The sequence below is a fragment of the Pseudochaenichthys georgianus genome, unplaced genomic scaffold (assembly GCF_902827115.2).
Source record: "Pseudochaenichthys georgianus unplaced genomic scaffold, fPseGeo1.2 scaffold_1438_arrow_ctg1, whole genome shotgun sequence".
NCBI classification, from domain to species: domain Eukaryota; kingdom Metazoa; phylum Chordata; class Actinopteri; order Perciformes; family Channichthyidae; genus Pseudochaenichthys; species Pseudochaenichthys georgianus.
The window spans coordinates 27,084-33,083 of NW_027262296.1; positions in this window are offsets into that span (position 1 = coordinate 27,084).

Consider the following 6,000-nt stretch of genomic DNA (forward strand, 5'->3'; position numbering starts at 1 on the left):
CTAAGAGTGTCTTTATTATCGGGGTCATTAAAAGGCGTTTGATGGATTGTGCTTTAATAGGAAAGCTGCAGTGATTAGTTGAAGAATAGACAGCAATATTTATGATGGATTGATACTTAAGGTCATTTCTCCACGCACACATGTCAGAGAAAGTGTCTTGCCGCTTCTCAAAACCCATCTCTTCAAAAGAGCCTTTGCCTAGACCTTTTTATCACCCTTTTATTTATTTATTATTTATTTATTTTTATTGCTTTTTTATTAATTCTACCGTGTTGTGTAATGTTTATTTATACTGTTCATGCTCACGACTTGTAGCACTTCAGGATTTGAATTCAAATATGAAGTGCTTTATACATGGAACCCATTATTATTATTATTATTATTATTATTATTCTCAAATATGGAGATTTGATCAAAAATAAAGCGGATATCTTTGGATTTTGTACAAAAACAAGTTATTCAGGGACATCCTGGATTTTAAAGGAGATTTGTTACTATTTCCTGACATGTCATAGACTATATCTGCAGATTAATAGATAATGAAATAGCTGACAGGGACACTGGGGAGCCGTTCATCACCACAGCCCCAACATCCCTGACTCGTTATAAATTATTCCCAGCATTGAGAAGTCTCGTTGGACTCAGTGTGATGGCAGCTCATGGTAATGGCTTTCCTTTGAGGTGCATAAGGGAGAACAACGGCTGCTCTGCTCAAATTGAAATGAACGATATATATTCAATTATGAACGCCTTGTTGTCTGACTCGCAGAGCCATCTGCTTTTGTTCGTGCTCCCGGCTCATTACGCCAGCGGGACACACTCCCTCTCTCTGATGAAGTGTCATGATGAAGGCTAATGAAGTCTGACTGCCTCCTCATCGTCACCTTCATCACCTGGCTGCAGCCACATCACTCCAACTTTGTGTGTGCCATCAGGACATCAGAGGATGAATTGTAGTGAAGAGGAACCGTAACTGCCCCTGAAGACAAGATGGTGGTTTGATAAATGAAAGTACATGTTTCAGTTGTTCACACGCATATCAGCTGTTGCATACAGCCGGCTGTGTGCAATTAGCAAGATGCATTCAACAGATTGAGATAAGGGTTAATCGTAGTAAGAGGAAATGTAACTGCCCTTAACACAAGCTTGGTGTATCCACTTCTTATGATGGACTCAGAGAAATAGAGGTACTGCATGTTAGGGGACTACTTGTTGTGGATGAACAGGAACCCGAAAGTGCCGCTCACACAAGCTTGACTCAAAAAACTAAAGACATTCGTCATCGTTAGCATGCAAATTAGATTATTTGCATTCAGTCGGTGGGGTTTATTTCCTTTTTGCATATGCTATTAGCTCGATGCGTTTAGAAAACAAGGCGTAAGGCATATCATTTAGCATTAATCATTGTTGAGTGGAGAAACCTTAACTGCCCCTATCACAAGCTTGATTCAAACAATGAAAAGACATTTGTTGTTGTTACGATTGCAAATTAGCTCGCATGCAGTTAGCACGGTTTATTTACTTCTTGTGTATGCTATTAGTTTAATGCATTCGGGGAAGAAAAGAGGTGGGGCAGTTAAGGTCGTCAAGCTTGTTTGACACATGAGAGATATTTGTTGTCGTTAACATGCAGTTTATTTAGCTTAGCATGGTTTGTTTACCTTTTGCATTAGCTTAGCTTCATGCATTCAGGAAAAGTGGTTGTGCTTTTGAGGGTTGGACAACACATCAATAGAATCTCAATATAGATGGGAGTAGGTACTGTCACTAGGGTTGCAACATTCCGGGAATTTTCAAAGATGGAAACTTTCCACGGGAATAAACGGGAATAAACTGGGAATTTTCAAATGGAAGGTTGGCTCTTTTTAGGGAACTTCAATATAGTTGGGGAAAGTATATTTTAGCATAATCTTGACTAAAACAACCGGATGCCATACACTTGAATATCCATGCCATAGCACACTGCTTCCTGCATGGCTATTGAGGCCACACCCCCTACAGGCACTGTGCACTCCTCCATCACATGCACACATGATTTCTAGAAGTAATATTTAACTCAACATTCATGTTTTTGTTCTTCAATGAAACAAATGATTAGTTCAATAAAATAATTAATACAATAAAAAACAATATGGAATATTTCCAAATTCCCCAGATTAACTTCCCGTGGAAATGTACCGGAAAGTTCCGCCCCTTTGCAACCCTAACGGAGCGTCCACACTACAGCTTCAAAAAAGCTTGGAGCTGGGCGTGTCTGGAGCTTGGGGATTTTATTCGAGCAACGCGACCAACAACCAATCACACTGCATCTCCCGCCCCCGACATACAAAGCAAAAAACCCCGGGGATTTTATGGGAGCAATATATATATAAATATATATATATATATATATAAATATAAACTCCCCAAACAGGCGAAAACCCTACCAGTTCCCCCCACTGCCTCTGCCACCCTCCCTCCATGATGGTTCCTCCGGTTTTGTGTCCCGGGTAGGTGAAGAGGGTCTGGTCCTACACAACCGGGTGATTTGCTACGGCGATAGTTAGTTTCTCCTCCGACTTTTTTTTAAATATAGAAATGAACGGCGGGATATCTCTCCCAGCTTAGACGCGGTTTGATTGGCTACGGCTTGAGCTGTCAGATTTTCAGAAACGGGATTTGATTGGCTGGCCGCTGGCTACTCCGGAGACGGACCGCTCTGCTACCCCACAATTCAGTTCGGCGAAAAGCGAGGCAACGTGACGTCACCCCATTCAAAGTGAACGGGCAGACGCGTTGGAAACCGTTGTTGAAGCTGTGGAAGCTGTATGTGGACGGGCCGTACTGTCACCGACGTTCGGATGTCTTCATTTGGCACGTGTCGTCTTTTCGTGGTTTTAAATGCTGCATTTCAGTAAAGCGTCATTTTCCGAACTTACAAGACGGTTTCTTTGTATTTACCGTTTTAGGATCAAACATCTGTAACGAAAGCACCAATGTATACAATATCATCCCAAGTAGTATAACGGTTAAAAACACAAACCAAATACACTCAAAGTAGTCGTTTAAATAGGTAGTAACACAGATACGTGACAAAGGGAAGGTGGTGCTACCGCGGTGTATGACTCAGAGAGAGAGGATGCTCCATCTCGTCTGCTGTGTGTGGAGGAAGAACAGTCGGTGTCCTGTTCGCCCACTCCTCTGTTTCATCAGAGAGAGAGACATGTTGGCCTCAGAGGACCCCGGTGCGGGAAGACAGAACATATCCTCTTGTCCGCGCTGAGGTTAGTTATTCCAGACGGTTCTCAATCAGCAACAGAGAGGTGTTTTCTGTGTACCTCTCCGTGGGGAGATGATCGGCCAGCTCAATGGATTCATTTCAAGTGTTTTGTGTTGATGGAAACGTGTGCGTGGGTGGCTGGAAAAAAATATACATCTGCGTGGAGAGGATTGGAGTTGTTGTTTTGTGCTTGATCTTTGATTACAGCTCGATAGTGTTCGTGGCTGCGAAGAGACGTTTGATGTTTGAACAGAACTGGATGTTGCCGACAGATTTTAGACCCGAGCTGCTTCGCTTTGTAGGATTCCTCCTCACTGACACACAGCCACATGTCCAACTGTCCCGTATGTTGCAACGGTTCCTTGTGTTGCAAGTTGGAAATGTTTCAATAACTGTCGACAAGAGTTTGATTACTGATACCCAAAAGTACAAGATGTTTTCCTACAGCCCCTTTGTTCTGCGTACTCTACTCAGTCGTCGACTTCAACGCTTTTTTCAACGAGATTATTCCTTGTTTTCTATATAAAATAAAATTGATCAAAGTAGGGATAATTACAATTTTATAAACCCAAAAACGATATCTTCAAATCCCTTGATTACTCTTTTACTAATTTAATAATAGAGTACAAAGCTTGAGGAAAATTAATCTTCGTCTTCAGCGTTAAAACTGACATTTAGTTCTTCAGACACATTTCAGTTTGCTTCCAGAAAAGCACTCACGCTGCGTTCCCACACCGTTTTTCCCAGAACGTTCCGGGTGCCCAACGCAAACAGAAAACATGGCCGGACCGTGACGCGCTGATGTTTCTTTGGCAAGGGAACACCAGCAGACTCGGCTTCTTTAGGGACGTGTTTTACATTTTCCTGAATACATTTTGTGCGGAGAAAATTCAAAGATTGTAACCAGCTTCCCTTATAGCATCGGAAAACATATCTGGACGTTACTTAGCTGCAGGTGAACGGGCAAATATACTTTATGTTGCCTTCAGGATGATGATAAACACAATACATCTTTCACATACAAGTGCCTGCCCGTTGACTTTGAATGGGGATGACGTCCACTTTGCCTCGCTTTTCGCCGAACTGCATTGTGGGGGAGCGGAGCGAGGATTTCCAGGATTTCCAGGATTCAAAAGTTGAGCAATGTTCAACTTTGAAGCTGAGCTGGAAGCGCCAGCCAATCAAACACGTGGTATGCAAATCTGACAGTAAGAAGCGCTAGCCAATCAAACCGCGTGTAAGCAGGGAGAACCAGGACCGCAGTTCATTCCTCATATTCCAAACGAGAAGTTACGGTAGCAAATCACCCGGTTCTTTACGACCAGAACTATTACCGGATACAAACCGGAGGAACCAGCATGGAGGGAGGTGGCAGAGACAGTGGGGGGAAACTGGTAGGTTTTCGCCTGTTTGGGGAGTTTATATATTTATATATTGCTCGCATAAAATCCCTGGGGTTTTTTGCTTTGCATGTCGGGGGCAGGAGATTCATGTGATTGGTTGTTGGTCGCGTTGCTCGCAAAACATCCCCAAGCTGTCAGACACGCCCAGCTCCAAGATGTTCAAGATCTTTTGAAAAGCTGCTGTGTGGACCGTACCGTTACGGCCCGTCCACACAGCGGCTTTGGAAAGAGCTTGGAGCTGGGCGTGTCTGAAACTCGACCAACAACCAATCACATGAATCTCCCCCCCTGACACACAAGCAGCGGTTTGATTGGCTAGAGCTTGTACTGGCATACGATTTGATTGGCTGACGCTTCCACCGAGAAGCTTCAAAACATTGCTCAACTTTTGCAGCTTGAAACGCCAGGAAAGCTCCGCTCTGCTTCCCAGAATGCAGTTCGGCGAAAAGTGACGTCATTCAAAGTGAATGGGCAGACGCTTCCAACGCCGCTGTGTGGACGGGCCGTTAGACAAAAAACTGTTGTCAGATGCAAAAATAGCCGAGGTAATAACAGGTTTTAATCCTAAATACGTTCTGTAGTCCTGATTTCATCAACTTTACAACCACTTTAATTAATTTTGCTAGTTTTAGTTCAATTCCAGCTTATTATTTCGTTAGGAGAGCAGGCAAATATACTTCATTTCGCCCTTAGATGGTGGCTAGAGACAACTGCTTTTTCGTGACGTTGAGGTGGATGCTTTTACCCCAACTTTACAGTGAACTCAAATGTCTGACTTTTCTGCCAGGATGTGGAGCACGTGAAGTGAGGTTTGAAGCCGTGCAGCTCGAGCTGTCAGGCTGCAGAAAGGTCCTGCCTGTTTCCCCCACCATGTGCTACTTTTAAACGCTTTTCTTTAGTGCCTTAAAGGTCTCTCAAATATCACATATCAAGACTTTGCATCACAGATGACCTTATCGCGCCCCAGCTCTCCATTGTAATGCGCTGCCATTTCAAATGTATTATACTTTGTATTAGAAAGTAGTACAGTCCAATGGTTTTCGTTATGCGATATTAAAGTGGCCGCTCCAACACGGCCGGACTCATCAGCATCTGTCAATATGATTGGCTCGTTTCCAAACCCCGTCATGCGTGAAGGCCATGAGGTCAGTGTGTGTTCTGCATCCCCATCAGGGACACTTTCTCTCTTCTCCCCGGGACATTTGTTTGGTTTTTCACCACCGCCATGAAAGGCAACGATTTCCAACTTCTTTGTTTCCGCGTTGTGCTGCGGAGACAACGCTGCAGTGTTCTTGAATGCACAAGTAGTCTCTTTCCTTCCTCACACCCCCCTCCTCT